Consider the following 24,409-nt stretch of genomic DNA (forward strand, 5'->3'; position numbering starts at 1 on the left):
AACCTTAAATGTAAATGGGCTAAATGCCCCAATTAAAAGACACAGACTGGCAAATTGGATAAAGAGTCAAGACCCATCAGTGTGCTGTATTCAGGAGACCCATCTCATGCGCAGAGACACACATAGGCTCAAAATAAAAGGATGGAGGAAGATCTATCAAGCAAATGGAAAACAAACAAACAAAAAAAAGCAGGGGTTGCAATCCTAGTCTCTGATAAAACAGACTTTAAACCAACAAAGATCAAAAGAGACAAAGAAGGCCATTACATAATAGTAAAGGGATCAATTCAACAAGAAGAGCTAACTATCCTAAGTGTATATGCACCAAATACAGGAGCACCCAGATTCATAAAGCAAGTCCTTAGAGACCTACAAAGAGACTTAGACTTCCACACAATAATAATTGGAAAGTTTCACACCCCACTGTCAATATTAGACAGATCAATGAGACAGAAGGTTAACCAGGATTTCCAGGACTCGAACTCAGCTCTGCACCAAGCGGACCTAATAGACATCTACAGAACTCTCCACCCCAAATCAACAGGATATACATTCTTCTCAGCACCACATCACACTTATTCTAAAATTGACCACAGAATTGGAAGTAAAGCATTCCTCTGCAAATGTAAAAGAACAGAAATCACAACAAACTGTCTCTCAGACCACAGTGCAAACAAATTAGAACTCAGGATTAAGAAACTCACTCAGAACTGCACAACTACATGGAATCTGAATAACCTGCTCCTGAATGACTACTGAGTAAATAACGAAATGAAGGCAGAAATAAAGATGTTGTTTGAAAACAATGAGAAAAAAGACACAATGTACCAGAATCTCTGGGAAACATTTAAAGCAGTATGTAGAGGGAAATTTATAGCACTAAATGCCCACAAGAGAAAGCAGGAAAGATCTAAAAATCAACACCCTAACACCACAATTAAAAGAACTAGAGAAGCAAGAGCAAACAAATTCAAAAGCTAGCAGAAGGCAAGAAATAACTAAGATCAGAGCAGAACTAAAGGAAATAGAGACACAAAAAACCCTTCAAAAACTAAATGAACCCAGGAGCTGGTTTTTTGAAAAGATCAGCAAAATTGATAGACCACTACCAAGACTAATGAAGAAAAGAGAGAAGAATCAAATACACGCAATAAAAAATGATAAAGGGGATGTCACCACCGATCCCACAGAAATACAAACTACCATCAGAGAATACTATAAACACCTCTATGCAAATAAACTGGAAAATCTAGAAGAAATGGATAAATTCCTGGACACATACACCCTCCAAAGGCTAAACCAGGAAGAAGCTGAATCTCTGAATAGACCAATAACAGGTTCTGAAATTGAGGCAGTGATTAATAGACTACAAACCAAAAAAAGTCCAGGACCAGATGGATTCACAGCCAAAGTCTATGAGAGTTACAAAGAGGAGCTGGTACCATTCCCTCCGAAAGTATCCCAATCAATAGAAAAAGAGGGAATGCTCCCTAATTCATTTTATGAGGCCAGCATCATCCTGATACCAAAGCCTGGCAGAGACACAACAACAAAAAAGAATTTTAGACCAATATCCCTGACGAATATCGATGCGAAAATCCTCAATAAAATACTGGCAAACCAAATCCAGCAGCACATCAAAAAGCCTATCCACCACAATCAAGTGGGCTTCATCCCTGGAATGCAAGGCTGGTTCAACATATGCAAATCAATAAAAATAATCCATCACATAAACAGAACCAATGACAAAAACCACATGATTATCTTAATAGATGCAGAAAAGGCCTTCAACAAAATTCAACAGCCCTTCATGCTAAAAACTCCCAATAAACTAGGTGTCGATGGAACATATCTCAAAATAATAAGAGCTATTCATGACAAACCCACAGCCAATATCATACTGAATGGGCAAAAACTGGAAGCATTCCCTTTGAAAACCGGCACAGGACAAGGATGCCCTCTCTCACCACACCTATGCAACATGGTGTTGGAAGTTCTGGCCAGGGCAATCAGGCAAGAGAAAGAAATAAAGGGTATTTAATTAGGAAAAGAGGAAGTCAAATTGTCCCCATTGGCCAGGCGCGGTGGCTCACACCTGTAATCCCAGCACTTTGGGAGGCTGAGGCGGGCAGATCACGAGGTCAGATCAAGACCATCCTGGCTAACATGGTGAAACCCTGTCTCTACTAAAAATACAAAAAAATTAGCAATGCGTGGTGGCAGGTGCCTGTAGTCCCAGCTACTCAGGAGGCTGAGGCAGGAGAATGGCATGAACTCGAGAGGTGGAGCTTGCAGTGAGCCAAGATCGTGCCGTTGCACTCCAGCCTAGGTGACAGAGTGAGACTCCATCTCAAAAAAAAATTGTCCCTGTTTGCAGATGACATGATTGTATATTTAGAAAAGCCCATCGTCTCAGCCCAAAATCTCCTTAAGCTGGTAAGCAACTTCAGCAAAGTGTCAGGATACAAAATCAGTGTGCAAAAATCTCAAGCATTCCCACACACCAATAACAGACAAACAGAGAGCCAAATCATGAGTGAACTCCCATTCACAATTGCTACAAAGAGAATAAAATACCTAGGAATCCAACTTACAAGGGGTGTGAAGGACGTCTTTAAGGAGAACTACAAACCACTGCTCAATGAAATAAAAGAAGACACAAACAAATGGAAGAACATTCCATGCTCATGGGTAGGAAGAATCAATATCATGAAAATGGCCATACTGCCCAAGGTAATTTATAGATTCAATGCCATTCCCATCAAACTACCATTGACTTTCTTCACAGAATTGGAAAAAAACTGCTTTAAAGTTCATATGGAACCAAAAAAGGGCCCGCATTGCCAAGGCAATCCTAAGCAAAAAGAACAAAGCTGGAGGCATCAGGCTAGCTGACTTCAAACTATACTACAAGGCTACAGTAACCAAAACAGCATGGCACTGTTACCAAAAGAGAGATATAGATCAATGGAACAGAACAGAGACCTCAGAAATAACACCACACATCTACAACCATCTGATCTTTGACAAACCTGAAAAAACAAGCAATGGGGAAAGGATTCCCTATTTAATAAATGGTGCTGGGAAAACTGGCTAGCCATATGTAGAAAGCTGAAACTGGATCCGTTCCTTACACCTTATACAAAAATTAATTCAAGAAGGATTAAAGACTTAAATGTTAAACCTAAAACCATAAAAACTCTAGAGGAAAACCTAGGCAATACCATTCAGTACCTAGGCATGGGCAAGGTCTTCATGACTAAAACACCAAAAGCAATGGCAACAAAAGCCAAAATTGACAATTGGGATCTAATCAAACTAAAGAGCTTCTGTATGGCAAAAGAAACTACCATCAGAGTGAACAAGCAACCTACAGAATGGGAGACAATTTTTGCAATCTAGCCACCTGACAAAGGGGTAATATCCAGAATCTACAAAGAACTTATATAAATTTACAAGAAAACAACAACCCCATCAAAAAGTGGGCAAAGGATATGAACAGACACTTCTCAAAAGAAGACATGTATGCAGCCAACAGATACAAGAAAAAATGCTCATCATCACTGGTCATCAGAGAAATGTACAAAACCACAATGAGATACCATCTCACGCAAGTTAGAATGGCGATCATTAATATGTCTGGAAACAACAGATGCTGGAGGGGATGTGGAGAAATAGGAACGCTTTTACACTGTTGGTGAGAGTATAAATTAGTTCAACCATTGTAGAAGACAGTGTGGTGATTCCTCAAGGATCTAGAACTAGAAACACCATTTGACCCAGCAATCCCATTACTGGGTATATACCCAAAGGATTATAAATTATGCTACTATAAAGACATATGCACACATATGTTTATTGCAGCACTATTTACAATAGCAAAGACTTGGAACCAACCCAAATATCCATCAATGATAGACTGGATTAAGAAAATGTGGCACATATACACCATGAAATACTATGCAGCCATAAAAAAGGATGAGTTCATGTCCTTTGCAGGACATGGATGAAGCTGGAAACCATCATTCTCAGCAAACTATCACAAGGACAGAAAACCAAACACCGCATGTTCTCACTGATAGGTAGGAATTGAACAATGAGAATACTTGGACATAGAGCGGGGAACATCACACACTGGGGCTTTTCGTGGGGTGGGGGGAGTGGGCAGGGATAGCATTAGGAGAAATACCTAATGTAAATGATGAGTTGATGGGTGCGGCAAACCAACATGGTGCATGTATGCCTATGTAACAAACCTGCACGTTGTGCACATGTACCCTAGAACTTAAAGTATAATAAAATATATATATATATATGGCAGAGTGCACCAGTGAAGCCACACAGGCCTGGGATTTTCTTTGTTGGTTTGTTTTTTACTGCTAGTTCAACCTCTTTACTTGTTATGGGTATACTCAAATTTTTTATTTCATCTTGGGTCTGTTTCAGTAGTTTACATTTGTCTAGGAATTTATTTATTCCATCTAAGCTATCTAATTTGTTGTCACACAGTTTGTAGTATTGCTTTATACATCTTTTTGTTTCTGTAAGGCCATTAGTAATGTATCCTCTTTCTGATTTTAGAAATTTTAGTCCTCTCTTTTTTTTCTGGTCAGTCTAGCTCGTTTATCAATTTTTTTGATCTTTTCAAAAAATTAACTGTTATTTTCTATTTTTATACTCTATTTCATTAATTTTTGCTCTAATCTTTATTATTTCCTTCTTTGTTCTTTCTTTGGGTTTAGTTTGCTGTTCTTTTTCCAATGTATTAAGGATGAATATTAAGATACTACTGATTTGAGACAGTTCTTTTTTAAAATGTAGGCATTTTCTGCTATAAATTTCCCTCTACATATTGCTTTGGCTCCATTCCATAAGTTTTGGTATATTGTGTTTTTGTTTTCATTTATCTCAAATATATTATTTCTCTTGTGAGTTCTTCTTTAACCCATTGTTTACTTAAGAATTGTTGTTTAACTTGCAGATATTTGTGGTTCCCCAAATTTCATTTGGTTATTAATTTCTAATTTCATTTCATTGTAATCAGAGAACATACTCTGTATGATTTCTATCTTTTAAAATTTATCTAGGGTGTTTGATGACTTTATATATGTCTATCCTGGAGAATGTCCCATGTGATTTTGAAAGTGATATATATTCTGCTGTTGTTGGTAGGATGTTTTATAGATGTCTGCTAGGTCTGGTTGATTATAATGTTATTCAATTGTTAATCTTCTTAGTTTTTCCATTATTGAAAGTGGGATATTGAAATCTCCAGCTATTATTACTGAATTGTCTATCTTCCCTTCAATTTTCTCATTTAAAAATTTTATTTTATTTTTAATTAACAAAAAATAATTGTATATATTTATGGAGTACCACATGATATTTCCATAGAATGATCAAATCAGGCTAATTAACATATCCATCACCTCAAATATTTATCATTTCTTTGTGGTGAGAACATTTAAAATCTCCTTTAGCTATTTTGAAATATATTATTATTAACTATCATCATTATGTTGTGCAATAGAACAAAAGAGCTTATTCCTTCTATCTGTAACTGTGTACCCATTGATCAATGTCTCCCCTTCACCCCTCACCCTGCCAACCTCTGGAAACTACTACTCTACTATCTACTTCTATGAGTTTGACTTTTTAAAATTCCACATATAAGTGAGATTATGAATATTTGTTTTCTGTGCCTTGCTTGTTTCACTTAATATAATATTTTCTAGGTTTACACATGTTGTCACAAATAACAGAATTTCCTGGATTTTTAAAGGCTGAATAGTATTCCATTGTGTAAATTTACCAATTTTTTTTTTGAGACAGAGTCTCACTCTGTCACCTGGACTGATGTGCAGTGGTGGATCTCCACTCACTCCAACCTCCAACTCCCGAATTCAAGTGATTCTCCTACCTCAGCCTCCCAAGTAGCTGGGATTACAGGCGCCCACCACCACGCCCAGCTGATTTTTGTATTTTTAGTAGAGACAGGGTTTCACCATGTTGGCTGGGCTGGTCTTGAACTCCTGACCTCAGATAATCTGCCCACCTCGGCCTCCCAAAGTGCTGGGATTACAGGCGTGAGCCACCGCGCCTGGCCAAATTTACCACATTTTAAAAATACATTCATTCATTGATGGACACTTAGGTTGTTTCCATATTCTGCCTATTATGAATAACGCTGCAATGAACAGACATTTGTTTGGCATACTGGTTTCAATTCCTTTGAGTATATACCCAGTGTGGGATTGCTGGGTCATATGGTAATTCTATTTTCAGTTTCTTGAGGAATCTACATACTGGTTTCCAAAATGGCTATATTAATTTACAATATCACCAACAGTGTATGAGGGTTCTGTTTTCTCCACATCCTTGCCAACACTTGTTATCTTAATCTTGTTGATAATGGCCTATCTAACAGGTGTGAGATGATATCTCATTATGGTTTTAATTTGCATTTCTCTGATGATTAGAGATGTTAAGCATTTTTCATATATCTGTTAGTTATTTGTATGTGTTTTTTGGAGAAATGTCTACTCAAATCCTTTGCCCATTTTAAAAATTAGGACTATTTGTTTTCTGGTTATTGAGTAGTGTGAGTTTCTTGTATATTTTGGATATTAGCCCCTTATATAACATATGATTTGTAAATATTTTCTCCCAATCTGTGGATTGTCTTTTCATTCTATTAATTGTTTTCTTTGCTGTTATTGTCTTGGCTTTGGATTCAATGTAATTCAAGGCTGTGTTGCTTGGTTCATACACATTTAGGATTGTTATGTCTTCCTGATAGATTGATCTTTTTTTATCATTATATAATATTCCTCTTTGTTCGTAGCAAATTTCTTTAAAGTCTACTTTATCAGATATTTTGCTTTGTTTTGTTTTGTTTTTGAGAGGGAGTCTTGCTCTGTCACCCAGGCTGGAGTACAGCGGCGCAATCTCGGCTCACTGCAACCTCCACCTCCCAGGTTCAAGTGATTCTCCTGCTTCAGCCTCACAGGTAGCTGGGATTACAGGCGCCTGCCACCACGCCTGGCTAACTTTTGTATTTTAGTAGAGACGGAGTTTCACCATGATGGTCAGGCTGGTCTGGAACTCCTGACCTCGTAATCTGCCCACCTCGGCCTCGCAAAGTGCTGGGATTACAGGTGTGAACCACAGTGCCCGGCCTATCAGATATATATTTTTTAAGTTACTGCTGCTTGTTTTTTTTATTGTTTTCATGGCATTAACTTTTTACTTGCAACCTACATATGTCTAAATTTGAAGTAAGCTTTTTCTGGTAAACAGCATATAGTTAGGTCATTTTTTTAAAAAATAAGCTCTGACAAATTCTGCTTTCTAATTAGTGCATGTACACCACTTAAATTTGAGGTAGTTATTGATCTATTAGATTCTAAGTTTGCCTTTTAATTATTTTATGTTTGTTTCCTCTGTTTTTTATTTTCTGTTTATTTTTTCTTTCTTTTCTGTGGCTTACTTCAACACTTTCTAGTATTTTATGTAGATACATTTATAGTATTTTTCAATATATATTGCTTTGTGTGGTTTGTTTAGTGGTTGCACGGGGTATTATTATATATATAAAACACAATATAACTATGTATATAGCACTAACTATATATTAAAATATGATGTATAGGTAAAACTGCATATAGTTACTTCTTTCTCTCTCTCTCTCTGCACACACACACACACACACACACACACACACACACACACCCCTTATTACCATCTATTGCTTTAACTTTTTACCACCTTAAGTAAAATGTGGACATGTGCTTTGCTTTCAGCTCTTTATCTACTCCCACTTTAAAATATAATTATCGTGAATATTATATAATGTTATTATTTTGTTTCAATCATTGTATATGATTTTAAAATTTCATCAGTCTACTGTATTTGCCCATGTATCTGCTTATTCAGTTATTCTTTCTCCTTTTTTATGCTCCAAAATCTTTCTTTTATCATTTCTTTTCTGTTTGAAGAAAACTTTCTTTATCCTTTCTTTTTAATTTATTTTTTATTTTTGTGGGTACATAGTAGGTGTATATAATTATGGGGTACATAAGATATTTTGATACAAGCATACAATGCATAATAATCACATCAGAGTAAATGGGAGTATTCATCATCTCAAGCATTTATCATTTTATTGTGTTATAAGCAATCCAATTATACTTTTTTGGTTATGTTGTAATATATAATAAATTATTGTTGACTGTAGTCACCCTGTTGTGCTGTCAAATACTGGATCTTATTCATCCTATCTAAATATATTTCGTACCCATTAACCATTCCCACTCCCTCTCCAACCCACTGTCCTTCATAGCCTATGATAACCATTATTCTACTCTCAATCTCCATGAGTTCAATTGTTTTAAATTTTTTAGCTCCCACAAATAAGTGAGAGCATGCAAAGTTTGTCTTTCTGTGACTGGCTTGTTGCATTTCACATAATGACCTCCAACCCTCCAATTCCATCCATGTTGTTACAAATGACAGGTTCTCATTCTTTTTTTTTTTTTTTTTTGAGGTGGAATTTTGCTCTTGTTGCCCAGGCTAGAGTGCAGTGGCACAATCTCGGCTCACTGCAACTTCTGCCTCCCGGGTTCAAGCGATTCTCCTTCCTCAGCCTCCCGAGTAGCTGGGATTACAGGTGCCCGCCACCATGCCCAGCTAATTTTTGTATTTTTAGTAGAGGTGGGGTTTCACCATGTTGGCCAGGCTGGTCTCTAACTCCTGACCTCAAGTGATCTGCCCACCTCAGTCTCCCAAAGTGCTGGGATTACAGGTGTGAGCCACTGTGCCCAGCCTCATTCTTCTTTATGGCTGTATAGTAGTCCATTGTGTATACGTGCCACATTTTTTAAATCCATTCATCTGCTTATGAACACTTTATAATATGTTGTTGAATTTAGTTTGCTGTATTTTGTTCAGGATTTTTGCATCAATGTTCATAAAGGATATTGGCATGTAGTTTCTTTTCCTGATGTATCTTTGTCTGGTTTTGGTAGTAGGGTAATACTGGCCTTGTAGAATGAGTTTGGAAGTATCCCTTTCTCTTCTATATTTCAGAAGAGTTTGAATATAATTGGTATTATTTCTCCTTTAAATGGTTGGTATCAAATGTAAAGCCATTGAGTCCTGGAATGTCCTTTGCTGGGAGACTTTTTATTATGGCTTCAATCCCATTACTTGCTATTCATCTGTTTAGGTTTTTGGATTCATTATTCAATCTTGGTAGGTTGTATGTGTCTAGGAATTTATCCATTTCATCTAGGTTTTCCAATTTATTGATATATATTTGCTCATAGTAGCCTCTAATGATCATTTGAATTTCTGTAGTATCAGTTGTAATGTCTCCTTTGTCTCCTTTTTTATTTCTGATTTTATTTATTTGGGTTTTCTTTTTTTTCTTAGCTAGCCAGGCTACAGGTTTGTTGATTTCATTTATCTTTTTAAAAAAATAAATTTTTGTTTTGTTGATCTTTTGTATATTTTAAATTTCAATTTCATTTATTTCTGCTCTGATCTTTATTATTTCTTTTCTTCTACTAATTTTGAGTTTAGTTTGCTCTTGCTTTTCTAGTTCTTTAAGATGCATTGTTAGGTTGTTTGTTTAAAGTTTTTCTATTACTACTTTTTTGATATAAGCATGTATTGCTATAACCTTTCCACTTAATACTGCTTTTCCTATATTCCATATGGCAAAGGTTTTGGTATATGGTGTTTTCATTATCATTTGTATCAAGAAATTTTTCAATTTCCTTCTGAACTTCTTTGTTGACCCACTGGTCATTCAGGAGCATATTGTTTCATTTCTATGTGTTTGTGTAGTTTCCAAAATTCCTCTTGTTACTGATTTCTACTTTTATTTCATTGTGGTCAGATAAGAGAATTGATATTATTTCAATTTTATTGAATGTTTTAAGCTTCTTTTGTGGCCTAACATATGGTTCATCCTTGAGAATAATCCATGTGCTGAGGAGAAGAATATGTATTCTGCAGCCATTAAATAAAATGTTCTGTAAATATCTATTAGTTCCATATGCTCTATAGTGCAGATTAAGTCCACTGATACTCTGTTGATTTTCTGTCTGGATGATCTGTCCAGTGTTGAAAGTGGGATGTTGAAGTCTCCAGCTATTATTGAATTGAGGGCTATCTTTCTTCCACTCTAATATATTTCCTTTATATATCTGGGCACTCTGCTGTTGGGTGCACATACACTTACAGTTACTATTTCCTCTTGCTGAATTGACCTCTTTATCATTGTATAATGACCTTATTTCTCGCTTTTTATGGGTTTTTCGTGAAGTTTATTTTATCTGATATGAATATAGCTACTCCTGCTCTTTTTTAGTTTCCATTTGCATGGGATATCTTTTTCCATCCCTTTATTTTCAGTCTCTGTATGTCTTTATAGGTGAAGTGTGCTTCTTGCAGGCAGCAGATCGTTGGGTCTTGTTTTTTCACCCATTCAACCACTCTATGTCTTTTGATTGGGAAGTTTAGTCCATTTACATTCAATATTATTATTGATAAGTAAGGAATTACTCTTGCCATTTTGTTATTTGTTTTCTTGTCTTCTCTTTCTTCTTTCCTTCCTTCCTGTTTTCCTTTTAGTGAAAGTGGTTTTCTCTGGTGGTATGTTTTAATTTCTTGTCTTTCATTTTTGTGTATCCATTGTATGTTTTTTGATTTGAAGTTATTGCAAAACTTGCAAATAATATCTTATAACCCGTTATTTTAAACTGATGACAACTTAACATGGATTGCTAAATGAACAAAGAAGCAAAGAGAAAACTAATAAAAACTCAACACTATAACTTCATCTCCCCACTTTTAACCTTTTTCTTGTTTCTATTTATATCTTTTTTTTTTTTTTTAGATGGAGTCTCGCTCTTGTCACCCAGGCTGGAGTGCAATGGCATGATCTCAGCTCACTGCAATCTCCACCTCCTGGGTTCAAGCGATTCTCCTGCCTTAGCCTCCCAAGTAGTTGGGATTACAGGCGTCTGCCACCATGCCCAGCTAATTTTTTTGTATTTTTAGTAGAGATGGGGCTTCCCCATGTTGGCCAGGCTGGTCTTGAACACCTGATGTCAGGTGATCCATCCGCTTTGGCCTTCCAAAGTGCTGGGATTACAGGCATGAGCCACTGCACCCAGCCCTATTTGTATCTTACTATACTTTCCATGTCTTGAAAAGTTGTCATAGTTATTATTTTTGATAAGTTTATCTTTTAGTCTTTCTACTCAAGATATGTGTAGTTTACAAACCAAAATTACATTGTTATAATCTGTGTTTTGCTGTATACTTACTATTAACAGTGAGTTTTGTTACCTTCAGATGATTTCTTATTGCATATTAATATCCTCTTCTTTTAGATTGAATAGCTCCCTTGAGCATTTCTTGTAGGACAAGTCTGGTATTGATGAAATCCCCATCTTTCATTTGTCTGAGAAAGTCTTTATTTCTCCTTCATTTTTGAAGGATATTTTCCCAGATATACTTTTCTAGAATAAAAGTTTTTTCCTCCAGCACTTTAAGTATGTCATGCCACTCTCTTTTGGCCTGTAAGGTTTCCACTGAGAAATCTGCTGCCAGATGTATTGAAGCTCCATTTTATGTCATTTGTTTCTTTTCTCTTGCTCCTTTTAAAATCGATTCTTTATCCTGACCTTTGGGTCAATGTCTTAAGGTAGTCTTTTTTGCGTTAAATCTGCTCTATAACCTTCTTCTACTTGGATATTGATATTATTCTCTAGGTTTGGGAAGTTCTCCATTATTATATTTTTGAATAAACTTTCTGCCCCATCTCTCTCTCTCTACCTCCTCTTTAAGGCCAATAACTCTTAGATTTGCCCTTTTGAGACTATTTTCTAGATCTCATAGGCATGCTGCATTCTTTTTTATTCCTTTTTCTTTTGTCTCCTCTGACTGTATATTTTCAAATAGCCTGTCTTCAGGTTCACTAATTCTTTCTTCTGCTTGATGAATTCTGCTGTTGAGAGACTATGATGCATTCTTCAGGATGTCAATTGCCAATTTCAGCTCCAGAATTTCTACTTCAGTCTTTTTAATAATTTCAATCTCTTTGTTAAATTTATGTCACAAGATTCTGAATACCTTCTCTGTGTTATCTTTGATTTCATTTAGCTTCCTCAAAGCAGCTATTTTAAATTCTCTCTCTGAAAGGTCACATATCTTTGTTTCTCCATGATTGGTGACTAGTGCCTTATTTAGTTGAGCTGATGAAGCCATGTTTTCCTGGAGGGTCTTCATGCTTTTGGGTGTCCATCAGTGACTGGGTATTGAAAAGTTGGGTATTTATTCCTATCTTTGCAGTCTGGGCTTGTTTTTACCCATCCCTCTTGGGAAGGCTTTCCAGGTATTTGAAGGGACTTGGGTGTTGGAGATCTAAGTCTTTGGTCACTGCAGCCACATCTGCATTAGGGGGCACCTCAAGTTCAGTAATGCTGTGGCTCTCACAGACTCATAGAGGTATAACCTTTGTGGTCTTGGGTAAGATCTGGGAGTAGTCCCTGTATTACCAGGCAGAAACTCTTGTTCTCTTCCTTTACTTTCCTTCAAACAAATGGAGCCCCTCTGTACTGAGCTGCCTGGAGCTGGGGGAGGTGTGACACAAGCACTCTTGTGGATACTATAGCAGGGACTGGGCTGGGTTAGACCCAAAGGCAGCACAGCACTGGGTTTCACCCAAGTCCCAGAGTGACCATTGTTTGGCTACTTCCTATTTTGTGCAAGGCTCAAGGGCTTTACAATCAGCAGGTGGCAAATCCAGCCAGGCTTGTGTCCTTCCCTTCAGGGCTGCCAGTTCTCTCCAGCTCTGGGTGGGTCCAGAGATACCATCTGTGAACAAGGGCCTAGAGTCAAGAACCTTAGGAATCTACCTGGGGCTCTATTCTACTGTGGCTGAGCTGGCACCCAACCTGCAAGACAAAGTTTGTCCCACTCTCTCCTCCCTTTTCCTCAAGCAGAGGGGTCTCTCCCCATGGCCACCACCACCCCAGACCCATGGTTAAGTATTGCCTGATTAGCACCAATGTTCACTCAAGGCCCAAGGCCTCTTCAGTCAGCTTGTAGTGAGTGCTGCCAAGCCTGGGTGTCTCCCTTCAGAGCAGTTGTCTCCCCTATGGCCCAGGGCAGGTGAAGAAATGCTGTCCAGGGGCCAAGACCTGGAACTAGGGACTCCACGAACCCACTTGGTGCTCTACCCCACTGCAGCTGAGCTGTTACCCAACCTGCAAGACAAAGTTTACTTTACTCTTCGCTCTCCTTTCCTCAAGCAGGAGGGGTCTGCCTTCATAGTCACCACAGCTATGAATGTGCTTGATCACACCTGATGCCAGCATGACTCTGAGTCTCACCCAAGGCCCACAGCAAGTACTGCCTGGCTAACACTGCTGATTATTCACAGCCTTCCCTTCAAGTCAGTAGGCTCCTTTCTGGCCCAAGGTGTGTCTGGAGAGCTAGGGTCGGGAATGGGGTCCTCACAACTCTGACTGATGCCCTATACTACTGTGCTGAGCTGGTATCCAAGACGCAAGGCAAAGTCCTCTTTACTCTCCCCTCTCCTCAAATGGCAGGAACGAGTCTCTCCTGGAGCTGTGAGCCATACTGCCTGGGGCTAGGGAAGGGGTGGCACAGGCACTCCCTTGGCCACCCTAGCTGGTGTCTCACTAGGTCACATGCACCCCAAGTCCACTGGCTCTCAACACAGGACAGCATCAAAACTTGCCTAGGAATTGCAGTCCTTGTGGCCTAACCTGCCTTTCAAGTGTATTTGGGATTATAGACCACTTTAGCCTGTGGTGGTGAGGCTTGCTAGAACTTGGGCTCCAACCACTGGAATGGGCAATTTGCCTCTGGCCAGGACTGGTCTATATGCTCTCTTTGTGTGTGCAAGCTGAGTTCTGCCTCTTCTTGCTTTCTGCTGTTACAGGGCAGCATCGAATTGGAATGCAAATTCTCACAATCACTGTGCTCTCCCTCCCCCAAGTACACAGATTCTTTCTCCGCGCTACAGAGCTCCTGCTAGGGGATCGGGAAGGAGTGGCATTGGCAATTCAAGATTGTCTTTCCTACCCTTTTTAGTGCCTCTCTCCTTAATATAATGGTAAAACCAGGTACTGTGATCATTCACCTGATTTTTGGTTCTTATGAAGGTGCTTTTTATTGTGTAGATAGTTGTTTCATTTGGCATTCCTGTTGGGGGGATTATGGCTGGAGGCTTCTATTTGGCCACCTTGCCCCACTTCCCTCTCTTTACCTTTTTTTAAGGGTAAGTCTGCTAGTGACAGATCCCTTTAATCTTCCTTTGTCTGAGAATATCTTTATTTCCCCTTCATTCCTGAAGGATAGTTTTGCCAGACATAGATTTTGTGATTGACAATTTCTTTTTCAGTACTTGAAAAAGGTGTCATTTCATTTTTCCCTCCATGTTGTCAGAAATCTGCTGTCATTTGAATTGGTGTTTCCTCTATAGGAAATGTATTGCTTCTTTCTGACTGATTTCAAGAGTTTTTCTTTGTTTTTAGTTCATAAGTTTAATTCTGATATTTCTTAGCTTTGATTGTTGTTGTTTGTTGTGCTTGGGATTTACTCAGTTTCTTGAATTTGTGGATTTATCTTTTGCTTAATTTGGTTTATTTTCAATCATTATTTCTTCAAATACTTTTTTGGCTCCACTCTTTTATTTTCTCCTTCTGGAGCTCCGATGACATGAAAACTGGATATATTGTTATTGTCCCACAGGTCCTTGAAGGTTTGTTAAATGTTTTTCAGTTAATATCCCTGTTGTTGTTAAGATTGGGCAAATTCTATTAATATGCCCTCAATCTCATTGATGTTATCTTTTGTCATTTCCACTGTACTACTGAGCCCATTCAGTGAATTATTTATCTTATTATAATAATTTTCAGCTCTTAATTTCCATTTAGTTATTTTTATAACTTGTTTCTTTGCTGAGACTTTATTTTTCATTTGTTTCAAATAACTTGTAATTGCTTGTTTAATCATTTGTATGATTATTGCTTTAAAACTCTTGTCACATATTTTGAACATATGATTCATCTCACTGTTGACATCATTTAAATGTCTTTCTTTTTTTCATTCATTCAAGTTGTGATTTTCCTGCTTCCTAATGTAGAATGACTTTCAATTGTGTCTTGGACATTTTGGCTATTACATTAGAAGACTTTGGATTCCACCTAACTTTTTAATTTTAGCAGGCACTCACCTTGTTTAGATTTAACATGCAAGTCCTGGCCTACTTTTTGGGCTGTGGTTCCAATGGCAATATCATTTCAGAGCCTTTATGGTGCTATTTTTGTCCATTTGGTTCATCTCTTCCCACTGGGGTCCCACTGATCCCTGCTCATGTTGTTTGAGAGTGCTGAAGAAGCTTGCTCAGGCCAAGCTGCCTGGAGCTTGAAGGTAAAGAAAGGGAGCCTCTTTGCTTCAGAGATGAATGGCATTTCCTGATGCTTGTGCCTCCTCCTGTCTGTGGAGGATGGAGAGTGCCTCTGTAGTTGGGTGCTTATTGTGGTAGGGCTCCTCTGAGTGTCTCTGAGTGGGAGCAATGAGTCTTAAGCCAGCAAGAACAAATAGGCTTCCCAGACTGGGTGCATCTCGTGGCAGTCTTCCTCACTGTCTGTGGGAAATAGAGAGCACCTCCCAGGCCACACACTTAGTGGCATAATCTCACTTGTCAATCCCTCCACTTCCCCTTAGAGATACATACATGGTATCTCTAAGGGGCAGAGAGGAGCCTCAAGGCCAGTGGGAAACGAGAATGCTTTCCCAGCTAGCACTAGCTATGTCGTAATCCCCTTTGCCAATGCCAGTAGTGGTGTGGTGTCTCTTGGTGAGTGAAGTTGTAGAGTGCTTATGGTCACTTCTGGTCAGGATGGTCGCTTATTTTCAGTGTGGCTTCTGATTGATTCCCCTTGCTGGTCCTGCTAGGTATGCATAATGTTGTTGTTGGGACTCCTCTTCCATCTGGGGGACAAATGAGCTTACATTAGCTGCCCTTTCTCTTAATAGGTTAGAGATTGGGGAAGTGCCACCTCTGTGTGTCCTTCTTGGCTTTCCTCTGTTGGGTGATAGTTCATAAGATGCCCTGCCACAGTGATGTTCCTCCAGTCTTGTAGTCCTTCTTCCACCCTTCAGAGCATTTCTCTGGTTGTCTCTTGAGTTAGTTTCAGGATTTATAGTTATATTTAGCAGGGAGAAAGGAATAGAGATAAGTCTCTACCATCTTGTTCAGACGATAAATCTCATCTTTCTTTTTAATCTCTGTTTTAGTGATCTTTAGTAATCTTACAATTCTCTTTACTATCACTTTTAACTTTTTCAGCTGTTGTACTCAACAGATATTAGAGAGTTAATAATATTTGTAAAACACCTTAGAATCAAGTACAAAATCAGCAAATATGCATCCATATAACAAATACTGTGAGAACAGATACTAAAATGTTGGTATGTAAGCACTTAAAGCACAGTACTTTTGTGGTGGAATAAGTCTTTATTCCTGTATAAGCTTGTAAGTAAGGAAGATTTACATATTTGCAATTATTGTGATCTTTTATTTAGTTCTTAGTGTACTCAGATAATGCTAAGGTCTTTAATATATTAAATCACGGACTCTTGACAATAACCATATATGGTAGTGTAGTGAGTTGAATAGTGTCCCTCCAAAATGATAGTCCAAGTCCTAACCCCCAGTACCAGTGAACATGACTTTATTTGGAAAAAGGGTCTTTGCAGATGTAATTAAGTAAAGTATTTCAAGATGAGATCATCCTGGATTATGGTGGGCTCTAAATCCAATGACTGGTGTCTTAATAAGAGGAAGGAGAGAGATTTGAGACACAGAGAAATAAGATCATGTGAAGATGGAAGCAGAGATTGAAAGTATGTTGTTGCAAGCCAAGAAAAGTCAAGGATTGCCATTAACCACCAGAAGCCAGGAGTGAAGCATGGAATGGATTTTCCCTCAGAGCTTTCAGAAGAAACCAATCCTGCCAACTCCTTGATTTTGGACTTCTGTCCTTCAAAAATGTGAGAGAATAAATTTCTACAGTTTTAAGCCAGTAAGTTTGTAATAATTTGTTATGGCAGAGCTAGGTCACGAGTACAGGTAGTATTATAAATCTCCATTTTACAAATGAGGAAACAGGATCAGGAATGTTAAGTGACTGGCATAAGTTACACAGCTAGTAAGAAGTGGAGCTGGAAATTAAGCTGGAGACTATCTACTGCAAAGCTTTTACTTTTCAACCTTAACCTTTTAAAATTTCATTGATAACAACAAGCATCATAACCTCCACACTTCTCACTCCTCTAACCCTTCCTCCAGGGAACTCTCCCTATCTCAAGACATCCATTCCTCTTACAGACTCTGAGTTCTTCTATCTCACGGCAAATTAAACTGGTTCTAGGGGAGAGGGCAGTGTTTAACACAAAGGCAAAACCTCTGATAGGGAGTCTTCAGATCATGAGCAACAGATCAGAGGTAGAGATGGTTTTAGGCAGAACAGGGCCTGTCAGTTCATATCATCCATGGTGATGCCTTGTTTCAACCACACTTAAAGCTAGCACATCCATCGTTTTGAGGATTAGGCTGCAGAAAAAGACATTTGCCTCATGGAACTCAGTCTGTGGACATTGAAAGTAAGTAAGGGCTGTCATCCAATTCACCCCCTGCCAAGAAACCTTGTATCAGGTGCTTGGGAGGAAAGCAGCAGTTGTTACTTTCCTGTGGATCATCAGAAAGTGTTTCTTTGTTAATAGGATGTCATTAAACATTATGCACACTTGGCTGGATATTAAAATTATAGATGAAAACATTTTTTTTTAAATGTGTGCATGTAAAAATAAACTCATGTGTGAGAACAGAGTGGCTAAGCAGCAGACGGCACACTCTGGGGCTGGGGGCCCTGATGCCATGTCTGTCACCAAATTTGGTTTCACTAAGTCATTTCAATATCAAATAGTGAGAGCACCTACTGTGTGGCAGGCCTTGTTCTGAGTGATTATCTGCTTGGTGTCAGCTACACTGGATACATTCTTAACTCACCATTCTCTGAATATAACTAAAATAAACAGAATGTCACTTTTTTCCTGCTTCTTTTGGCAGGTATTAGGAAAAAATAGGAACAGATAATTATACACTAGAGCCAAATAAACCTGAGACTGAATTCTGTTTTAACCTTGACCTTTCCAAATGGAATATTTCACATTCATTCAGCTGACAACCTTGAACAAATGGCTCAGTGGTTAAAAGTCAGAGAAAGAATTAACAACAGTCAGTTATTTTCTGAAAGACTAGCCAAAGAATAGTTTCCAAAATACTAATTACTTAAATCTTGCTGGAAAAAAATATTCAAACACATTTTTAAGTTTTATTGTTTGGATCAACACGGACATAAGAAAATTATCAGTGTACTTATATCTTATGATTATATGAGTCTTTGCCTCAGAATAATTCTCTCTGAGAACTTTAAGGAACAAAATATTTTCTTAGTAGCAAAACATTTCATGTGGCAAGAGCCTCACTGAGTAAAGTTCAGTGTGAGAGTAGAACCCGGTGCCATGATTGTACAACTTCTACAGCTTGTCTTGTGGTCTAGTCAGTCATGGAGAAGGTCCCTCATTCTAGAACAGACCCAATGTAGAGCCATTCTTTGGGTTCCAATCTGCCATAGGCTGTCTGTAAAATGTGGCATGCTTGAAATTGGGCTGGGGGTTGACTCTGAAAAATAATGCTTCAACAACACATCTAATATCAGAAGTAGGAATATTCTTGATGATAAAGAGCTTTTTGAAAGGATCTGTTGCATGATTGAATGATGATGGTGAAGGCTGCCTTGAATTTTATGGGGTTATCTGCCATTTGATACATGCAAGCAACAAGGATCTCCCAGGTCTGAAGGAATAGCATAAATAAAAAAGAAAAAGATATTGATAATTACAATAATTTTTATGTGCCTAGATGAGTAGTAGACATTTATGTAATATTACTAGCATAAATCTACAAAACTCCTTTAGCGAGTCTTAGATGCCATCAGACAGAAATGATTTTACCTTGAGGGTGAGGTGAAGGGGTGCACTATGTACCAGTGAGCAAGTAAAGCTCAAAAAAGGTGGTCTTCTTCCTGAGTATCGATTTTACTTACATTTGAGAAAAGCTATTATTTTTACTAGAGTGTGGCACCCTATCAGAGCTTGTGTATTTCTTCTCCAGTAGAAGAAGCAATCAGCTGTCTGTCACACACAGAGAGCTAGATCCTCATAGAAGGGATTTTGGAGGGGTTCCTTTTCATTAAGCCAATGGAAGGCAAGCCTAGGAAAAAGATATCGTGAGGACTCATTTAACTCAGCAAAACAAACTTCTACTTCTTATTACCTAGTTCAGGTAGAGTCCTGGGAGGTGGTAGACAATTTTGCATGAGGAGCTATGGGGTCTTCCATTTCCTTCTCTGCTATTCTTGGTCAGAGGGTTTCCAGCTTTAATCCATAAGCAGATACTTATGCACTGGCCATGCTTGGAAGTTGTCAGGAGGCTGACCTGCATGCTCCTCAGTCATTGACATACAAAGGCAGGGCGCTCCAGCATTAGGTGTCTGCCAAAAAGCTGGGTCTCTGGCTTTCAATCCACCATCACGCTTTTCTGACTACTGCCCTGTGTCTTCCAGAGCATTTTTGTCATGTACCCTTTCTGCCTCTAACATTGGTGCATTAACACCTCTTCCTTCCACACTGCAGTTGTGCCCCCTCATAAAAAGGTTGAGCCCTCAGTGACGATTCCTTTCAGGAACAGGGCAGATGACTTGTCTAATAGTGTGTTCCCATGCTGAGTGTGAAACTAGTGGAAGACTTGCACTGGGGAGTCAAAATCGACTTTTATCCTGCAGTGCTGGTGTGTGAGGAACCTATGCGATGTGATCAGGACTGAGGAGACTTCAGGAGAGTGGAAGAGCAGACTCCCACAACTGTGTGGCTCTGCAGATTAGAGCCAGAGACTGACCAAGCAGAGAAATGATTGCTAGATGATCCATGTTACTCCAAGAGGGGCAGTTATTCTTAACCATATTTACCACCTTAATCAGAAACCTGGCCTCCCCTGCAAGAAGCAGTGGAGATGGTCATTTTTTTTTTTTAATTTTTAACTTTGAAAAACTAAATCATTGGAGGCCAGGGTGTATATCAACTTCAATAGCCCTTATTTCTTTCTATCTATCTATCTATCTATCTATCTCTCTCTCTCTCTGTCTCTCTCTCTCTCTCTACCTATCTAGCTATCATCTAGCTATCCAGATCAGGGTTTCTCAAACTTGGTACTATTGACATTTGGGCCCAGTAATTCTTTTTTTTGACAGTCTTGCTCTGTCACCCAGGCTGGAGTGCAGTGGCACCATCTTGGCTCACTGCAACCTCCACCTCCCAGGTTCAAGCGATTCTCCTGCCTCAGCCTCCCAAGTAGCTGGGAATACAGGCATGTGCCACCAAACCTGGCTAATTTTGTATTTTTAGCAGAGATGGGGTTTTGCCATGTTGGTCAGGCTGGTCTTGAACTGCTGACCTCAGGTGATCCACCCACCTCGGCTTCTCAAAGTTCTGGGATTACAGGCGTGAGCCACCGCACCCAGCCCGGGCCCAGTCATTCTTTGTTGCAAGGGACTGTCCTGTGTATTGTAAGATGTTTATCAGCGTCATCCTTAGCTTCTACCTACTAGATACCAGTAGCATCATGCCTCTCACCCCTGACCAACAGTTAGGACAACCAAAAATATCCCCAGATATTGTCAAATGTCCCCTTGGAAGAGACCTCTGTTTAAAAACCACTCATCTACATCTATCTACATAATAAAATCAGTTATTTATTGCTGCCTAATTAATCACCCCCAAACTTAGTAGCTTAAAATAACAAGCGTTGCTCCACATGTTTTCAGTTAGGGTAACTCATGTGATTACATTACAGTGAGACCTTGGCTGAAGCACCTCTTTTCTCCATATGGCCTCCCTCTCCTTGTGGTGTCTTATCCTCCAGGGCCTCTCCACATGATCTTTTTCTCTTTAGCAAGATAGCCTGGACTTCCTTATAATATGGCACCTTGGTTCCACGAGAAAGGAAGTAAAAGTTTAAGGCTTAAGAGGCCTGACACAGTAATACTGACATGGTATTACTCCTGCCACTTTTCATGTCAAAGCAAGTAACAGGACCAGCCCAGGTTCAAGGGGAGAGGAAACAGACTCCATCTCTTGATGGAAGGAGCAACATGTACATACAGGGAAAGGTGGACTTGTTGGCAGCCATCAACAGAACTACCTTTCACAATTATATATATATATTCCTAGGCCAGGCGCAGTGGCTCATGCCTGTAATCCCAGCACTTGGGGAGGCTGAGGTGGGTGAATCATGAGGTCAGGAGATCGAGACCATCCTGGCTAACATGGTGAAAGCCCATCTCTACTAAAAAATACAAAAAAATTAGCCGGGTGTGGTGGCGGGCGCCTGTAGTCCCAGCTACTCGGGAGGCTGAGGCAGGAGAATGGTGGGAACTCAGGAGGTGGAATTTGCAGTGAGCCAAGATTGTGCCACTGCACTCCAGCCTGGACGACAGAGCAAGACTCCATCTAAAAAAAAAAAATTATATATATATTCCTCATATACATATGTATTTTATTTTTTATACTATGATTTCAACATTATTTTTATTTATGATTGGCACATAATAATTGTACATATTTGTGGGATACAGTGTGATATTTTGATACATGTATACATTGTTTAATGATCAAATCAGGGTAATTAGCACATCCATCACCTTAAATATTTGTCATTTCTTTGTGATGAGAACATTCAAATACTTCTTTTCTAGCTATCTTGAAATATACAATACATTATTGTTAACTATAGTCAGCCTACTATGCAATAGAACACCAAAACATATTCCTATATAATTGTAGCTTTGTACCCATTCACCAAACTCTCCTTATCTACCCCAGGCCGCTACCCTCCCCATGATCTGGTAACCACTACTGTACTTTCTACTTCTATGTGAACAGCTTTTTTAATTTCACATGTGAGTGATCTTATGTGGTATTTGTCTTTCTATGCCTGGTTTATTTCACTTAATGTCCACCAGGTTTATAAATGTTGCCACAAATGACAATATTTTATTCCTTATTATGGCTGAATAGTATTGCACTGTGTAAATATACCACATTTTCTTTATCCTTTCATCTGTTGATGGACATTGAGGTTGATTCCATTATCTTGGCTATTGTGAATAAGGCTGCAATTAGTATAGGAGTGAAAAAATCTCTTCAATATACTGATGGCATTCCATTGAATTATGCAGAATAAAAATATAACCAGCAATGAGATTGCCAGATTATATAATAATTCAGTTTTTGTTAACTTTTATTTTAGGTTCAGGAGTATGTGCAGGCTTGTTATACAGGTAAATTGCACGTTATGGGAGTTAGGTGTATAGATTATTTCATCACTCAGATAATAAGCGTAGTATTCAGTAGGTAGCTTTTCAATCCTCACCCTCCTCCCACTGTCCACTCTCAAGCAGGCCCCAGTATCTATTCTCTTCTTTGTGTCCATATGTACTCAATGTTTAGCTTCCACTTATAAGTGAGAACGTGGTATTTGGTTTTCTGTTCTTGTGTTAGTTTGCTTAGGAAAATGGCCTCCAGCTCCATTCATGTTGCTGCAAAGGGCATGATCTTGTTCTTTTTTGTGGCTGCATAGTATTCCATGGTGTGTATGTATCCAATTTTCATAATCAAGTCTACTATTGGTGGGCATTTAGGTTGATTCCATGTCTTTGCTAGTGTGAATATTGCTTCAATAAACATACAAATGCACATGTCTTTACAGTAGAATGAATTAAACTGCAAAGCTTCTGCACAGCAAAAGAAACTATCAACAGAGTAGACAACCCACAGGATGGGAAAAAATATTTGAAAACTATGCATATGACAAAGATCTAATATCCAGAATCTATAAGGAACTTAATTAACAAGCAAAAAAACCAACCCCATTAAAAAGTGAGCAAAGGACACAAACAGATACTTTTCATAAGAAGACATACACATGGCCAGCAAGCATATGAAAAAATGCTCAACATCACTAATCATTTAAGAAATGCAAATGAAAACCACAATGAGATGCCATCTCACACCAGTCCAAATAGTTATTACTAAAAAGTCAAAAAATAACAGATGCTGGCAATGTTGTGGAGAAAAGGGAACACTTATACACTGCAGGTGGGAATGTAAATTAGTTCAGCCACTGCAGAAAGCAGTTTGGAGATTTCTCAAAGAACTTAAAACAGAACTACCTTCTTGCTCCCTCTTAGGAGAAAATTCTTAAGTTTGTGTGCTTTCTCTTGATCCCACAAAGTAAGGTCAGGTGCTGACAGCCTCCTGTTGTTTTTTTTTTCCTTAGGGTGGTGCCCCGAAATGCTCAAGTTCATGCGCCTTCCTCCAGTCCCACGGAGTCAGGCCAGCTAACCATTCATGCTCTTGAGCTATCTACAGAGGCTGACATTTGCCTTCTGTGGGAGTGTGCATAGGGAGCCAGTCATGGGTTGCAGGAGGTGAGAAATATAGAGCACTGGAGGTGCCTATGGGTCAATTGGTGGGGAGGTCATCAGGCAAGGAGTCCTCAGCACCTCATGGGCAGGCTTCCTGATGAAGTCTGTGAAGTGGTTGGTAGGATCTGTGGCCCTTTTTTGACATCAGGCCCTAATTTCTGTGAGTCTCTGCCTCTATTCCGTGTTCTCAGCCTCTCCCAACCACTCAGCTATGCCGATCACGTCAGTATTCTATGTCAGACAAGAAAAAATGTTACCCTCTTGGGCAGCATCCTGAATGCCTGTGGAAGCTGAGCACTCACTATGTTCTCATAGTCCAGAGGAATTGTGGATGTGGGGAATCTGTCTGGGCACTGAGGTATGCTGCCTTGAGGTAGAGGTGATGGAAGTAAAGTGAAACTCTTCTTTTTAACCATCTTTAATGCATCTACTTTCAAATTTTTTGCTCCAGTGTTGTGCCGGAACTTCTCCAGTATACAACTGGACTCTCATAAAGGTGCTGTCATCCATGAGTGGTTATCAACGCTTGTCTATGCTTCTGTGGAAAGATAATAATAAAAACGTCTAGTCTGCCATCTTGCTAATGTGATTCCTATCTAATACGTCTATAGTGCTAAATATAAAGAAACATATTGACCCATGTAATAGCACCACACAAAAACTCTGTGAGGTGGGCAATATTATTATCCCCTTTTTATAGATGAGGAAACTGAGGCTCAGAGAAGCCCAAGGTCTCATAGCAAGTGAGCCAGCTG

This window comes from Pongo pygmaeus, chromosome X (genome assembly GCF_028885625.2).
Source record: "Pongo pygmaeus isolate AG05252 chromosome X, NHGRI_mPonPyg2-v2.0_pri, whole genome shotgun sequence".
NCBI classification, from domain to species: Eukaryota; Metazoa; Chordata; class Mammalia; order Primates; family Hominidae; genus Pongo; species Pongo pygmaeus.